The sequence below is a fragment of the Notothenia rossii genome (genome assembly GCF_949606895.1).
Source record: "Notothenia rossii genome assembly, chromosome: 9".
NCBI lineage: Eukaryota > Metazoa > Chordata > Actinopteri > Perciformes > Nototheniidae > Notothenia > Notothenia rossii.
The window spans coordinates 29,183,796-29,202,361 of record NC_136907.1 but is presented as its reverse complement, the minus strand read 5'-3'; positions in this window follow the sequence as shown (position 1 = coordinate 29,202,361).

The window sequence follows — 18,566 nt, the reverse complement described above, 5'->3', positions numbered from 1 at the left end:
AATCCAGGCTGAAGACTTTTCTTTTTGTCGCTGCTTTTAATTGAACTATTCATATCTTAGACTGCACTGTAACTTTTATCCATGTATTTTTTCTTTTAATGTTTATTTTATTAACTTTTCTTTTTAATGACTGATTTTAAATGTCCTTTTCTTAATGTCTTTCATTTTTTGTAAAGCACTTTGAATTGTCTTGTGTTGAAAAGTGCTATATAAATAAACCTCCCCTTGCCTTGCGTAGCGGAGGGATCTTGATCTGCATGAAGGGTGTTATTTTCCCAATAAGGGACAAGTCGCTGCAAATTATCCCGCTTATTACATTGCCACATTCTCAACAAAGTAACGACATGACTCCCAATATTAATTGAAATGCTTTTATGGATTTAGAAAATGTTTTTATTGATTTAAAAATAGTTGTATGTATTGATTTAAATTGACATGCATTCGCTAAGAAAAATAGTCCGTTGTTACCGTTTTTTAAACAGTCTGAATGAAACGGCAGCTCTCAGCTGTATATTTACACAACTAATGGCCCATCAACCACAGCTCTCTCCCCCCCTGATCTTTCTTCTACAGCAGCTAAATTAACTGTAGGTTACTCTGAGTGACAAGCTTACAGTTAGACACAACACTGTCATTGCAAGTGACCCTCAGTTAGTTGACTTTTATGTTAAACTGCTAAATTTGTTACTGATAAAAAAGGGCTTCTACTTTACCTAATTACCTTAACACTAGAACCAACAGAGGTTTTTCTATAGGCCTACCAAAAACCGTCAAATCCCGCTATTAGAATGCAATTTTTAACAACATAGGGTGCTACATAACATACTTTCAGGAAAAGTCACGGACTGGGAGACTTTAATATTTTATTGAAAAAAAGTTACATTGCACACACACAACACACATCACACAAATTGACCCGATTGGCGGTTCTAGTGTTAAATAAACTCACTAATTAATGAAACCAGTTCAATACGCATTATTCTTATTCTTATCATTCTTTATGAGCGCAGAAGTAGCCTTAAAATCAGATCTGTTTTTTAAATGAAATCTGACGGCAGGCAGTTTGCTCTGATCACCTATGATAAATGCGCCACACCTAATCGCTGGCCATTCAGCCACAAAGCTCCCTCTATACAAATCAAACTGTAGACGGTGTGAAAGCACCTATTGTTTTAAATAATGGTCGGAATGTGACCTGTGAGCCTTCTGAATTACCGTGGGACAGTACATTCTAAACTAAAATGCTCAATCAATAAAGTAACATCTTATCTTATCTTAATAATATCTTCATATTAATAATAATAATAAATCATACAGTATGTGTCCAAAAGGGAGCAGGAGGAAGCAAACACAAAAATATACAAAAAATATACTGCATATTAAAGCAAAGGATTGTAAAGGTAAAAGTACGAGCATAACAAATAAAGAAGTGTAATGTAAACATTTACATTATTATTATGATTATTTAATATATAAAGACTATATATTATTGAATTAAAAGATTAGATATACTTTAGTTGATCTAAAATATTGATGTTTTCAAATTCTCTTCAAAACACAACTGAAAGTCCATGAAACTTGTCTTTCTGTATTTGTGAATGAAGCGCCATCTCCTGGTTAAAACCTGAAATTTAAAATCTGGCAACTCCCTCTTGGAAAAGAGTGGGAGGGCTTAACATTCCTCGATACTGGTCTTAGGCAGGCCGTAGGCAGGAAGCTGGAGTCTGAAATTAGGTGCTACATCTATAGTTCTGTGGGAACGTAATTTTTAGGAGACAGGGTTGTCTTAAGTGAACTAAACAACCGGACTCTGGTTTGCTAAAATAGGTGGTCTCGGAGCGCTTGCTTGCGAACTCTGGAGCGGTTCATTGCTGGTGTGAACACAGTCCGCACCAAAACATAGGAAGCGTAGTATTTATGTATCGCAAGAACGCGGATATCTTCTAAATCTTTAGCGAAAGAGTCTTTCAAGACATCTGCGGTTGTTTAGTTAAAGAGTGAAGCAGAATGAAGTGTTGAACAGTGTTGTGTAAAGTAAAAATTCTCCGTCAGCTACATTAAAGTAAGAACACCTGTCGTCGGTGAAACGTCCCTCCTTACTGCAGAACCTCTCTCATTATGTGTTATAATGTTTTTTAACGGACGTTGTCTGATTATATAATCATATGCACGGGCCGCTAGTGTCTGTTGATCTCCAGATTAACAGCAGCATGAGAATAACCTGCCAAAAGTGCCGAGGCTCCATGGCGGAGGCTCCGGTAGAAATTGCCGGGATTTGCGTTTTAACCCCCTTCATGTCTGACCAATGATTGAACAGCATTTCCGTGCACATGACTTGTTTAAAGTTTATAGTCCGTTTGAGTTTTGCCCGTGTGAACGCAAAACGAACATTCGGAAAAATGAAACAATGTAACAAACTGTAGTCTGGTGCGCATCAGAGAAGCGGACTATTAGGTGTGAATGCACCCTAAGGCAGTGCTTCTCAAAGTGTGGTCCGCGGACCACTGGTGGTCCGTGAGCGCCCCCTAGTGGTCCGTGAGTATATTGGTAACATTTCACATTTGAAATAAATAAATAAATTTCAGTTTTCTGCACTCTCGCGGGAATATCTCCGCAATGGAGCGAGGTTAAGTTTCACTTTCGATTGCATGATATAGCCCAGCGCAACACCTTCGTCACAGATGTTGCCACTAGTTTGTACCATTTTCAGGCAATTTGTAATCTGTTCTAGAAAAACGATGTGTTTTTTTATATTTGTGGAGTTAGGTGGTCCGCAAGTGTTTTTTTATTGGTTAAGTGGTCCTTGGTATGAAAAAGTTTGAGAAACACTGGTCTAAAGCCATGCTTTAGCTACATGCTCATGTTAGAATGCTAAGATGTTCACAATGACCAAATTGTTCCAAGACTGTCACAGGTGGGACTGGAAGGCAAAAGCATATGCCCATCAAGGTTGGCTGCAGGGGCTTCGAGGGGCAATCAATCTTCAAAGTCCTTATTTCACTGGGCATCACTAGTATGAAGAAGAGGAGAGTCATCAAAACCATCACAAAAGCAACAGAGAAAGCCTATATATGGTTCTGGATAATGGTGAGGAGAAAATGCCACCCAAACACAAGTCATGGTTTGATCAACAAGTTGTGGTTTGTCTGTACCTGAAACACCCCATGACCCCTGGTCACACAAAGAGATGGATATTTACTGTTCTAGAAATCAGTGACAGAAAAATACTTGATAACCACCAACCAAGGATAGGTTGGTGATTACTGGAGAGACAGTGGACAGTTCACAAAGACGACCACCAGGGCGGAATGGGTTGGAAACCAAAACTGCATCCTCTGAGTGAAGAAGACCAGACCAAGGTACAAATCGACTCTTTCTCAGGATTGGAGCCTCCGAGTGGCTATTCCCCCAAAACAGATGCAAGGCGCTGTCCTACAATGGCTACATTGACACCTCAGTACAGAAGGGAGGCTTTTCTGGAATCCTTTGGCTACCTGGCCAACGCCTATAGGGCTAAACACCACACAAGCTGATCAAGACAGTGAGCTCAAGCATCATGTGCTGGGTCAAATGGGGATCTCATCAGGGTCATTAATATCAGTATGGCAAATACTCAAAGTTGGAATCATCATGGGGTGTACAATCTCTGTGATGAGTCAATTCTGCTGAACCTCAGTGCCGGGGCCCGCAGCCCAAGTCAGGGATACGCCAACCACCAATCAGCATTGAAGGGACACCAATCCCAACTGTCTCAGAAAAGCCAGTAAAAAATCTTGGCAAAATGTTCAATTGCGTCCTGAAGGATACAACATCAGTCCAGACAACCTGTCAGGGGCTGGAGGGCTGGTTGACTGTGTTGAACCATTGGTGAAAGCTTTATTTGGCATCACTCCAGAAGATGATCTATCAAAACCACCCCTCGATATGGCTCTGGATCAATAGTAAGGGTCTATGGGGAGAAGCAAATGCCACCATTTTCTTAAAAAAACTTTAATTGCTCATCATCTTAGTTTGCCACATGAACATTCTTAATGTTATTATTAGTGCTGGACACATTGGACAAATTATTTCTGACCTATAGTGTGAAAAGTCAGAAGGTATCAAAATTATTACTGTTGGTCTCGACAAACATGGTGGATGTTTACTCACACATCGCCATCTACATACAGTAACATAGATTAGAGGTAGTGGAAAACAAAAAAAGGGACGTTTTGTAGAGGCAATCTGCTCGTAAAATGTGGGTAAAACAGCAGTCTGGACTGGTTAGTAAACAGAGAGCAGAGAAAGACCTTTAAATATCCCACAAAGCACATACTGAGACAGCCACTGTTTTTACACTTTATTTTCACATTAAAGTTGTAATGAGACCAGAACAAATACTGTATAAGAGTTGTGAAGCTGATAGTCATTAACAGATTCTCTGGGCAGGTTTATATTCTTCTTTCTAAGCTTTATATTCTAGATTTACAGAAGGACCTTCTCTATATTCATATCCTGTTTACTTACAATCCCCTGTGTTGTTCAGGCTTGTAGTAGCTCTTTTACAACATAATGTATGTACATAATTTCAACAAGAAGCCAGTGTATATGGAGAGTAATAATATCCATTATTCTTAACTACAAAGAGCCAGATTCCCCAAGTGAAACTTTAATGGGTTTTATTAACAAAATCCCCTCAAGCACTATGATTATATGCAAACAACCTCATAAAATATATACCTGATAATGTCTTACAAATGAAAATGATGCAGCTTCCTCTCAATCTGCGCTTTGCTGCCGGTGGCGGACAGCTGAATCATTCAAACCACGTTACGAGGTAGAACTGGAGGAAAAGTAGTCTAATCAATGTACATCCTGAGACTCTTCTTTTATGAGCTCATCTGAATCCTGTGGAACGTGAGGCAAAGTCACAATTCAAGTTTAATGAGTGGACATCTCTCCTGAATAAAGAAATGGAGAAATCGTGTTCCCTTTAAGAGAAGTATAATTCAATGCCATTAGAGCATGGGTGGGGAACCTCCGGCCTCCGGGCCGTATATGGCCCGCGAGACCATTTGGTACGGCCCTCGAGGTAATTTATAAACACACGCAAAAAAGAAAAAAATTGAAGAAATCTAGACCGCAAAAAAAAAAAAAAAAAGCGAGTGCCTGTTTTTCCTGGCCAAGATCAGGGTCCTTGAACACAACACGAGCCTAACGTGTCATCACATGGTATGTCTCGCCTGACAGGGGTGCAGTTCTGAGGAGAGCACCAGAACGCCGCTCCGGCACTTCGCAAATTGCAGTACCCATAAGGAGCCGTACACATGCCGCAGTTTTTTGCGTGGCTGTGTCTTTAGTTGAAAACCCAGTGGGCAATCTGTTCATCTGCCATACTAATCATACAGTCAATAACTTTGTTGTTATTAGCTCTTAATTTTGCTCTCAAAGTGCACCAGATTGTTGCTTTTAACTTAAACCTTCAAAAACAAATCTTCCCAAATGCCCCCCAGACCCCCTTAGAGGAGGTAAGGTCCCCCCCGACTTAATTCATGTCCACATGGATAGGAAACTAAATACATTTGCACACATCTTGTGTCCAAGCTGTAACCATGAGCAGGTTGCACAAAAACTGTGCTGGGCTCAACGCTTACCTTTTGGCCTCAACAGTGATGACAGTATTACACTTGTGAAAGGGCCTCCAACATGTAGGTGTTTTCATACTGTTTGAGCCAGTCTGATTCAAATGCGTGTTCTGCGTGTGTACATACATGTAAAGACAAAGGACTTGCTCTGTTTAACATTTTCGCCAATTCATGATAAATGTGTAGTGAAGTTTAGAAAGCTGTGGTTAACTTTGTTTGCTGCAGTTAGCAGAGCTGGTAACCTTAAAGAAGTTTAGGCAATTGCTTGCGTCTGTGCCATTAAAACAGGACAGTCCAATGATCAGAGAGTCGTTAGATGCTGCAAGCTGTGGTGGTCCTCTCCAGCTCTCCTACGGTTGGCAATTGGGGTCCAGCCTAGCGTTTTAGTAGTGCATTTGTTCATCCAATTTTATTCTCTACACCAAAATGAGAGTGTTGTCGTTCTAAGGAATAGAGCGTGTTACGACTGGAGCACACAAAAACTGATTGGACCCAAATGCACGACTCCAGACAAGAGATGATTCAAAAAAAGTTTTACTGTGGTGATGAAACAAGGTAATCCATTCACAAGGTAATCCATACACAAGGTTCAAAAGCGATCTGGCACTGAGCACAGGGAACACACAGAATATATACAAAAGCAAGGGACTCCACAGGTGCAAACAATAAGGGCGGGGCAGGTAATCAGGTCAGTGGAAAAACAGGCAAGGTGGGAATCGAACCACCCGAAATGAGAAGGGAAATGACAAAGTAAAACAGGAAATGGCAGACACGGACTTGACAATATAGACTCACAGAGAAATAATACTAACAGATCTGACGAGACACAACAGTACCCCCCCCTCTACGGCCGACTCCGGACGGCCCAGGGTCCTGTGGATTAAGTCTGAAAAATTCCTTTATCAGTTTCTGATCCACAACAAAACTTGCTGGTACCCACGACCGATGTTCTGGACCGTATCCTTTCCAGTCTACAAGGAACTGTCGGCCGCGTCCTCTCTTCCTGACTGCTAGCAGTTTCTTGACGTCAAATATCAGACCGCCGTCTAACATCCGGGGTGGAGGAGGGGGCTTGGATGGAGGAACCAAACGACTCTCCCGAACCGGTTTGACTTTGGCAACATGAAAGGTAGGATGGACTCTCAAGGACCTGGGCAGGCGCAGGCGAACAGCCAGCGGGTTAACAACTTTCGTTATGGGAAACGGACCCACAAACCTCGGAGCCAGCTTCCTGGAAGCCACACACAGGGGCAGATCTCTTGTAGATAGCCAAACCTTCTGCCCGGGTTTGTATGCAGGTGCCGGACGACGATGTCGATCTGCTGTCTTTTTCATGCGAGCAGCACTCTTCAGGAGAACCTGGCGAGCTCCTGCCCAGACTCTGCGATACCGCCTAACCAGGGCATGTACTGACGGTACAGTCACTTCCTTCTCTACTTCTGGAAACAGAGGAGGTTGGTAACCATAGGCGCAGTGAAAAGGGGAGAGACCCGTGGCAGATGTAGGTTGGGTGTTGTGGGCATACTCCACCCATATCAGCTGCTTGCTCCAAGTTGTGGGATTCTGGGACACCAGACACCGTAAACACATCTCCAGTTCCTGGTTGATCCTCTCTGATTGACCATTAACCTGAGGGTGATAACCAGATGTGAGGCTTGGGGTGGCTCCTATCAAGCTGCAGAATTCCTTCCAAAACTGGGAAACGAACTGCGGCCCACGGTCTGACACCACATCTCGAGGAAATCCATGCAGCCTGAAAACATGAGACAAGAGCACTTCTGCTTTCTCTTTAGCAAAGGGAGATTTGGGCATGGGGATAAAGTGAGTCATTTTGGTGAATCTGTCAACAACAGTGCAGATGGTGGTGTTACCTGGAGAGGGCGGCAGTCCAGTGACAAAATCCAGCGAGATGTCAGACCATGGGCGGCTTGGAATGGACAAAGGTTCCAGTAGACCCATAGGAGACTGGGTAGAGGTCTTATTCCGAGCACAGGTAGTGCAGGCTGCCACATACTCAGTAACCTCCTTCTCCATTTTAGGCCACCAAAACCTTTGCTTTATCATGTACATAGTTTGTTTGATACCTGGATGACATGTTAATACAGATGTGTGAGCCCAGTGAATCACGTCAGAGCGGAAGGATGGGGGAACAAAGAGGCGGTTAGGGGGGCCACCACTGGGTAAGGTTTTTCCCTCTAAAGCTTGATTTACCTTAGCCTCAATTGGCCATGTCACCCCTCCTATCACCTGAGTGGGCGGTAAAATGGACTCTGTCTCCTTGGAAAGAGCCTCTGGGTCAAAAAGCCTGGATAACGCGTCTGGTTTTGGCGTTCTGTGAGCCAGGACGGTAGGAGAGAATGAAGTTAAACCTATTGAAGAATAAGGTCCATCGTGCCTGTCTGGAGTTTAACCTCTTAGCCTTGCGTATGTACTCCACATTTTTGTGATCTGTCCACACAATAAATGGCTGTTTTGCCCCTTCTAGCCAGTGCCTCCACTCATCCAGGGCTACCTTCACGGCTAATAACTCTCTATTGCCTACATCGTAGTTTCTTTCAGCAGCAGACAATTTACATGAAAGGTAGGAACATGGATGGAGCTTACTGTCTTTCTCTTCACTCTGTGAGAGGACCGCCCCGTTGCCCTCGTTGGATGCATCCACCTCCACCGTGAACTGCCGTTGGGAATCCGGGATGGTAAGTATTGGAGCTGTTGTGAAAACTTTTTTTAACTTCTGGAAAGCCAGGTCTGCCTGTGGGGTCCACACAAACTGAACAGAAAGAGAGGTGAGTACATGCATAGGAGCGGCAAAAGAGCTAAAATTCCTAACAAACTTCCTGTAGAGGTTAGCAAATCCAAGGAATTGTTGGACTTTTTTCCTGGAAGAAGGTGTGGGCCATTCAGCCACAGCGCTCACTTTAGCAGGATCCATCATTATCTGGTCAGGACCCAGGATGAAACCCAGAAATGAGGTGGGACTGACGTGGAACTCACATTTTTCAGCCTTCACCTAAACTTGATTGTCCAACAACTTTCTTAATACCTGGCGAACATGTGAAACGTGTGACTCTTCATCACGGGAAAAAAATCAGGATATCATCAAGATAGACAAAAACAAAATGATTCAAAAACTCCCTCAACACATCATTTATGAGAGCCTGAAAAACGGCAGGTGCATTTGTTAGACCAAAAGGCATTGCCAGATACTCATAATGTCCGCTTGGAGTGTTAAAACCAGTCTTCCACTCGTCCCCCTCCCGTATCCTCACCAAGTGGTAAGCGTTACGCAGGTCAAGTTTTGAAAAGACTCTAGCTCCTTTCAACAGTTCAAACGCTGAGGTCATAAGCTGGAGGGGTTACCTGTTCTTGATGGTTATGTCGTTTAGGGGGCTGTAGTCGATGCAGGGTCTCAGGGATACATCTTTCTTCTCAACGAAGAAAAAACCAGCTCCGGCGGGAGATGACGAGGGACGGATGAGACCCGTTTTGAGAGAGCCGTCTATGTACTCCCTCATAGACTCTCTCTCTGGAGCTGAGAGAGAGTACAGTTTTCCCTTGGGCAAGGGGGACCCAGGCAGGAGATTGATGGCGCAGTCATAGGTGCGATGAGGAGGGAGGGATGTCACTTTAGTTTTATTGAACACCTCCTTGAGATCTCGGTAGCAGCTGGGTAAGTTCGAAAGGTCAGGGAAGTCTGAGTCTTGATTATTTTCATCTTCCCTGTCATTGTCTATAATAGGCTCTCTGACAATTTCAGCCGTCTTGCCCCTGAAACACGAATGAGAGCATTCGCTTCCCCACCCCAAAACTTTACCAGTCCGCCAATCAATGTGAGGGTTATGTTTGCACAACCAGGGATAGCCCAGAATTACTGCATGCTGTGCAGAATCAAACAGATGAAAAGTAATATGCTCCGTGTGTTCATGATCAATGGTTATTTTAAGAGGCATGGTTTTATGAGTTACTTTACACATGAGAGTACCGTCCAGAGCGCTAGCTTCAAGTGTCTGAGTCAATGGCACGGAGGCAATTTTCAAACGTTTAGCTAATCCCCAGTCCATAAGATTAGCGTCAGCCCCTGAATCTACAAGTACTTTCAATGCTATGCTGTGCTCATTATTAGTAACCTCAACCTGGGTCATGGATCGTGAAGGGAAATCTGTGGTTGTCAATTGGCTCACCAGCACCCTCCGTCTTACTGGTGAGCCCCGTCTTTTAACGGGCAGGCTCCAAAGAAATATCCCTGCTTCCCCACAGTAGAAACATAAACGCTCCCGGAGACGCAGCTGCTTTTCCTCGGGAGACAGCCTGGCCCTTCCGAGCTGCATGGGTTCCTCTTCTGTGTTCCACGAAGCAGGTTTCACGGTAGAGGAGGGATTGTGGGTCCGAAATCTGAGTCGTAGTGGAGATCGTGCAGGAGGTGACGCATTCCTGGCTTTCTCCCTCCGTCGCTCTTGCAGCCGAGTGTCTATGCGTATAGCCAAGGCGATCATACTGTCCAAATCCGGCGGAAGATCAAGAGGAATAAGAAAATCCCGCACACAGTCACTGAGTCCGCTGAAAAACACGTCATATAGTGCGTCTTCATTCCAACCACCGTCTGTGGCCAAAGTACGAAAATCAATGGCGTAGTCAGACAAACTCTGATTCTGCTGGGAGATCTGTGTCAGGGCTCTGGCGGCTTCTCTCCCCGGTGTGGTTCGGTCAAAGATCTTCTTTAAAGTCTCAGTGAATAGTTGGAGAGAATTACACACCGGAGACTTCCGTGCCCACGCCGTAGCCCAGGCTTCTGCTCTTCCCGTGAGATTGGACACAATGAACGCCACCTTGGCTAGATCACTGGGAAAGGCAGCAGGCTGGCAGGTAAAATGTAGGTCACACTGCCTTAGGAAAGGACTGCAATTACCAGACTCGCCCGAAAACTTCGCAGGAGGAGCAAGATGAATCATGGAAGCTGGCATGGAAACAACAGCTGTAGGCTCTGGGACTGGGGCAGCCACGTTGGAAGGAGCAGCGGGCACACTATCCAACCGTGTGAGTACATTGTGGAGCTGTTCAGCCAGGTGATTAATTTGCGTTGTAACTGCGCCACGAAACTCACTCTGGCTGTTAGTCAGGGTCATTACTCCCTGGTTTATGTCCTTCATTTCTTCCTCCTGCTGCCGCAGACGTTGAGCCTGAGAGCAGAGCGCTGCCCTCAGGGTTTGAGAGTCGGCTGAGTCCATTTGTTGGCCAGATCGTAATGTTACGACTGGAGCACACAAAAACTGATTGGACCCAAATGCACGACTCCAGACAAGAGATGATTCAAAAAAAGGTTTTACTGTGGTGATGAAACAAGGTAATCCATTCACAAGGTAATCCATGCACAAGGTTCAAAAACGATCTGGCACTGAGCACAGGGAACACACAGAATATATACAAAAGCAAGGGACTCCACAGGTGCAAACAATAAGGGCGGGGCAGGTAATCAGGTCAGTGGACAAACAGGCAAGGTAGGAATCGAACTACCTGAAATGAGAAGGGAAATGTCAAAGTAAACAGGAAATGGCAGACACGGACTTGACAATATAGACTCACAGAGAAATAATACTAACAGATCTGACGAGACACAACAGAGTGTTCTATTTCTATATGCATTAAGGAACAGGTAAGTCTAAATGCATGAAGGAAAAAGGTTTATATCAATACATAAAATCTAAAAATGTAGTGTCACAGACAGGGGCGCCGCCAGGGATTTTGGGCCCCATGAAAATATATCACATTGGGCCCCACCACCAGGCACAGGCCACTTTGTTTATAAATTACCTCGAGGGCCGTACCAAATTGTCTAGCGGTCCGTATACGGCCCGGGGGCCGGAGGTTCCCCACCCCTGCTTCAATATAATAACATTAGCATTAATATCATAACCAAAATGTCAGTGATTAACATGTAGTTTACCTAATACAGCCTCACTCAACGCTTCAAACTGTCCATCATCCAAATAGACTAAAAGCAGTTTTTTGTTTTATATAGAACATTGGCTATGTGGAAAAATACTGTGTTTGAAATGTATAATTACAATAAGATGTTAGCTTTTTGTTTTGATATATATATATAGTCTCCCTTCAAATATGTTAAGTTTCATGTAATTCAACACAATGCTGCTCACCTCCTTCAGTTGGGAGAAAAGCTGGTTCAGGTTCAGCATTATGTGGGGACAGGGCTGCTGAGCTTAGAGATGGATCTGTTGGTCCTGTCACCAGGGGGAGGGACAACTGATTTAGTATGAATAGGCGCTAAAAATGTGCCTGCATTTATTAAAGGTAAGGAGGTAAGAATGGAAAAACCAGCTCGAGTGCGCTAGAATTTGAAAGTACACAACCGAAAAAATATGCCCCTTCCTTCAGACTTCCTTACAGAGCCCCTCCTCCAACACAAACAAACGCGCACATGACCAATGATGGCACGATATAAATTTGTGCACAGATGGAAGGCTGACAGGCAGGTAGGCCATCCAGTTATTTTAGCCGGGCTGGCTCAGATGATTGGTCGTGCTTTTTACAGCGCCACGGCTTCCACAGATGAAATGTTTGTATGTATTTATTGTCAAAGCATTTAATATATTCATTGCTATCGGGATGTTAAGAGCATTCCATGGAATATAACAAAAAGTGTTTCTGAAGTGAATTACCTACCCTACCTTTAAATGTCAGCTAAAAGAGCAGTGAAATGAAAAACCTCTGAATTTTCTGTAAAGATATTAACAGTAGTCTACTTAATGTCAGCTTAGTAAAAACAAAACATTAGCTAACAGATTAATTTCCACCACTCATGGCCCATACCTTTTCTTGTGAAAAACTGGATGACATACTGTCGCCCTTTAGTCCCTCTCTCTTGTCTTTCTCTCCTTTCTCTTCTTTTCTTAGAGCCTGACTTTTTGAGTCGTTGAGACATCGTACAACACAAGTGTAGGCTAAGTACTAGGCTAGCATCCCTCCTCACATGTTTTCACTCTCTGCAAGTGCTGGTGCCGCACCGCGTTTGGAGGCAGGACCAAACCATTACATGTAAATAGAAGGGGGTGTACAGAGGCTTTGGATAATTCACTTTTGGAAGAAAATAAGTTAAATTAATCGTAAGTTTAGTGAGTACTTTATCAATATAACGTTCTTTTAATGTTAATTATTGAAGATTGATGAAAGGTTACTTAAATTTTTTTTTCTTAATGTTCTAAACATTTTGGGGCCCCCGTCAGTCACGGGCCCTTAGAATCGTCCTAACTTTTCACCCCCTTACGGCGCCCCTGGTCACAGATGATTATGATGCGAAACAACACCCTTTAACAATATGCCTATTTTTTTTTTAAAGGAGGCTGAAGCTGATGTTAGAAGTTATATAAATGTAAAATGTAAGCTAGTTAACTAGTTAATCATTAATATAATAATATGGCTTAGAAGGATCTGTGAAACATTCTGTGTGCGCTCTGCTTTTCCAGCCCTTCAGATGGAGTGCCCAGAGTGCGTTCTAACCCTCTTTTGAGCTGCTCTGAATATCCAAACGGTACATTCAGCGCTCAGAGTTTACCAACGGTCCAGATTGTTATAAATGAAACCCATTATAGATTGTGCCAAAAGTGCCCTCTGTTGCTTGGAGTGACTACAGTATTTACGAAATCACTCAAAGTTTTCCCTCCTGGATTTTTTTGTATCCTTGTAGTTTTGTTAGTAACATGTCTTTGTTTTTGTACACCTGACTTGACCTGTTCTTTCATCTTCGAACTGTGATAATTGCTGAAAGACTCTCATTTTCCCCTAGCTGGTTACTATAATCACCTAGCTTTAAAGGTAGCGACCAATTGAGTGGACAGAGCATCTTAGTTGATCTACATTGATTACACTCATTGACTTCTTTCCATCTCATGGCTCAACACACAGCTGAGTGGATGGCAGGCTAGTCCACAGGTCCAAGACTTTAGGGAGTTTAATTTATAACTTGCAACTGGTCTGATAATTGAAGCATTGAATCATCGTGTGATACATGCAACAATTAATCCATTAATTTAACATGTTGCTTTTAGTCAACTTCAAATCTCACAATATTTGCCTTTCGTGAGCCACATTGGACCATAACACTGACTTCAGAACAGCTTTGATGCCTTGTTAGAAATATTCCAAACGTTAGCCATGATTAACCTTTCCACTCATCTTTACTGTATCTTCTGGAGATATTAAGTTGTAGCCATTGTTTCATAATTTGAACAAAACATTGGGATGAGTTTATGTATGTAACGCTGTTTGTCCTCATCTCGTTGTGACTGTGATAACACTGAGCAGAAATATCTGTCATTCACTGAGCTGTAGTAAACATACTAGAGTTTGACTCTTCTGGTCCGTAACTGTCCAACATGGGATGGCAGTGTTGCCTAGTAACCACAGCACATGACTGACCTTATCGGTGCGGTCATAAAAATGTATGAAGTCCTTTTATTCATTTCCCTTCTCTGCTCTACTCTCTCACTCTGACACACACAAATACACACACAATGTAGATGCACACATCCTGCTGCCTGAATGCATTGTTCTTGTTAGTGTGTGTGTGAGAGAGAGAAAGAAATAGAGGGATTGAGAGAGGGAAGGGGGGGAAGCAGCAGGGTGGTAATGAAGGGCTATACCTGACACATGCCACAGACTGCATTCAGCGGCATGTAGAGGGAGGGGGGGGTGAGCATCTAGTGACAGGAAAATCTGCAGTCACAGGAAAACAGAAAGGAAATTTGAAAAGTGTGAGAGCAGCTGGAATATCTTCATCAAGCCAATAAAGATACACTGAAAAAACGGAAACGTTGACTTCAATTAAATGTATTATGTCAACAAATGTCACTTAACTGTATTAGATTAGTTGAAAGCAATAATATTACGATTAAATAGGTTCAACCAAAACGTCAAATTTGTTGAAATACATTTAATTAAAGTCAACCTTTCAGTTTTTTTCAGCACACTTGCAGTACACACAAGCAAGGGAGGCAGATTAAAAAAAAAGGAAATTATGATATCTGGATTATGTGTTGTGTAACATATGATCTGGGTGTTTTCGGTATCAAATCACTGTGATCTACTTAGTTGAATATAAATCTGTTTTGTGTACAGTGTCTTAATCTGACTTTAATCCCTAGAACATATTTATGGATCTCAGTATTAAGCGGTGGTGGCCGTATGTCAGCTCATTGACACAGCGTCACAGCAAAGTGCTGCTGTTGTTCACAGGGAGCACAGATGTTGGCCTTGCTGTCGCCACCGTCGCTGTCTATTCACCCCGACAACATCTGCACAGCTGTGTTTGTCTGCTGCCACGTAGAGGTGGGAACGCCAAAACCTGCTCTTGAACTGTTGACAGCTAGAGGCATGTCGGAACAGATGGCAGGAGGGGTGTCAGGGGACTGGCACCGGGTGGGAGGGGTGGCAGGTAGAGACTATGGCTCCCATCTGGCCTCGGTGCTGGCACTCTGCCCCGGGGCATCTTCAACGTTTACTCGACAGAAAGCCTGTCAGGAGTTGGGAGTCACCTTGCGGAAAACATTGTACTCTGTTGATATCAATGCAAATGCTGCAATCCGAGCTCATTTCAACATATATGATGGAAAAATAATGGGTGTAAATCATTTATCCCAAAACAAAAGCTTGCCTGATTATAAGCCTGGTTCTGGTGATGTAATATGTTGCTGCCCAACAACAATCGTCTTATTATGTGTTGCATCATCAGGGCTGCCCCTGGCCAGGTTGTGCCCCCACGCAAAGTTATGTGATAGTGGAGCGTGCGCGTTAACTTCGAAACAGTGGCGCACTTAATTGGGACGCATTTGCGCATAAACTGAAGTGCGCCGCATTTGTGGATCAGATAAGGCTCCCTCTGCACGGTGAGGCCCCACAGTCTGTGTGTAGGGAGGGGCGGGCCTGTGCATCATGTTAGATTAAGCCAGAAGCCAAATAAATCTGAAATGTTAGGTGTAGCTGACACTGCTAAGAGTTTAGTAGCAACTGTGCTAACATTGATTCCTTATAAGAGGCTTTTATTCTCTTTTACTTTAAATGTATAAAGAGAAAGCAATCCAGCATTGATAAGAAATGAGTGCATTATTTGTGTAGATTCTCTCTGTGTAGGCTAAATGTTTCTCTATATTCTCGAGGTAGAGCTGGTGCCAATCTACCAGACAGGTTGGTTCGATCCCTGGCCGCTGCAGCATACATGTGCAAGATTATGGACCCCAAAATGTGTGTGTGTGTGTGTGTGTGTGTGTGTGTGTGTGTGTGTGTGTGTGTGTGTGTGTGTGTGTGTGTGTGTGTGTGTGTGTGTTTGTGTGTGTGTGTGTGTTTGATTGCTCCTGCTGAACAGGTGACATTTCTGCCAGTTTATGAATGTCTGTGTTGGTGGTCTCGTAGTGGTCTAGGTTCCTTAGAACACAAATTGGGAATACAACACAAACTTCTGTTCAACACCAGAAATAAATATTGTGTTTCATGGTTAGAAAGTGATGACTATGTAAGGGATAATGTGCAGTGAGGGGGAAAAGAACACCCGACAGGCTCATCAGAGAGCCCGACGCGAAGCGGAGGGTTCTTGATGAGACTGAAGGGTATTGACCAAGTCGCTGCACATTATCCCGCTTATTACATGGCCAGATACTAAACAAACTAACGACTCGACTCCCAATATTAATTGAAATGATTTTATTGAATAAAAAATTATCGTATTTCTTCCGCTAAGAAAAAGAACACTCAGCACTGTCCAACTCTGTTCAGTTTCTGATCCACTAACAAGTCCCTAAACACTGCAGAGCCCATACCGTGTAGGCCTACCTGTTAGTGTTTACGTCCTCTCTGCCTTTTTCTGGTGATTTATCTGACGTCCAGCACTCCGTATTTTACTTTCTCATTCTTGATTCTCCTTAGCAACGGCATGAACTGCTTTGATACCGTTTTTGCAAACCTTTTTGATTACACATTTGAAAAAATCGTTGCTTGCTTTAGAAGTAGCACAATTCATTATGTCAAACCTTGGAAAGTATCTAGATATCCCTGCCCTAATGCCAAAGTAACTGGCAACTGAATATGTTTTGCCGTCTGATGTGTATGTCTGGACCGTTGCATAAAAAGGAGGGTTTCTGCCCCGTTACTTCTCCGCTGTTTTCTTGTCCCAGTTTGAAAAGCAAACTGCATGTAGTTTGCTTTTCGGGCAAACTGTATACAGTTCAATCGAACAGACTTCTTTGTGCAGATGTGAGCGTCCTTAACAACGGTCAATAAGTGCTTGACAGCGGTCTGTACTACTGGAATAACAACGTGTCACGTGTTCTGAATTGACCAATCAGAATCGAGTATTCAACTAAGCCATGTCATACATTTAAATAAGAACTCCTTTAAAAAGGTTCACAAATCAGAAGAATGAAAAAACCTCAAACCTCTGTGAAATGGTGCTCAGCCTTCCGGAAATGCTAATTGGCTATTGCAACAAGAAACAAATGTTCATGAATAACACATTTATACATGTATTATTGTATTATATTCCTCTTGCTAGGTGGGTTTACCCTTTGACTAATCTGCCAAAAACATGATTCGTATAATTAGAAGTATTAAATGATTGTGCTCACATGTGCATGGCGCTGGGTCTGGAACAATATCTCCGGAGAGGGGCAGGACCACCTCTGTAATTTTTCATGATGTGAGAACTCTGTGTTGGAGTTTTCCCTGGAGAAGGTTGGCGAAAGGAAGGCTGTAGACCATTTTTGGTGCCTTTGCTTTATCCTGAGTGTCTGGCCTTCCTTGAGCCTCTTGGTGGGATCTAAATGATACCACCTCACGCCTAGTTCTGATGGGGACTTGTGGGTAACAATAGAATGGTGGAATGGGTCCTAAAACACAGTTAGCGTTTTTTCAAGTAGGGTCCCCTCGTCTTAAAATCAATGTTTTTAGAACGTGTTTTTGGTTAGATAATTTTCATGTTTTGTTCCACTAGTGAATGTCAGTTTCGAATTTGTGTCATAAAAAACGTGATTGCTGACAAGTGACTCAATGAGCTTTCAACAAATCACGCCTTAAGCTTAGCTGTTGGGGTTTCGTAATATAAATAGGTCATTTTCAAACCCTCTTTTGTAAAATCGGCTCCAACTTTGTTAACAAAGCAAATCATGGCTGTGATAGGAGTTCAGGACGTGGACTAAAGGTTGACCTCAAAGAAGTTCTCGAAAAGTGTTATGACCCAGGAAGGAAAAGCAGTGCCTGGCTTCTGCTATATTCAGCATTGGAGGAGAGCAGTTAGTACTGTTGAAAAAGTTCAGTCACCACGAGTCATAGATATACAGAATGGAATGGGATCTAAAGATAATTCAAATCTATTTAATATAACCATGTTTTACAGCTGGGGGTCACTGAGAGTCCGATCATAATCAGTGTGTCGTTTTCCGATCAAATAAAACAAAAATTTACTGAGTTTGAAGATGCTTTTATTTTTCAAACTTTAATTCAATTACATCAGTTAATTACAATTAAATGTTGACTTCAATTAAATGTATTATGTCAAAACATTTCACATTCAGCAACTGTGTTAGGTTAGTTACAAGCAATTATATTAAAGGGGACCTATCATGCAAAATGCACTTTTGTACATCTCTTATACATGAATATGTGCCCCCGGTGTGTCAGGGAACTCACCAAGTGTCAGAAAACACAACCCTCTCTATTTTCCTCCATACCCAAATCTCTAAAAACGGGTCTGCAACAGATCTGATACAGATTTGAAATATATCTGACGTCAGAAACGAGGAGCTCCGCCTATATGGGCAACTCTCCACCTATCAGGAGTAGACAGCCACGGCCATTGCCGCTCGAGACACTGTAGTACATATGCCAGGCCTGTAGATGGTGCTGTAGTCTGCTACAAAAGTAGCGAAGAAGACTTCTCACAGA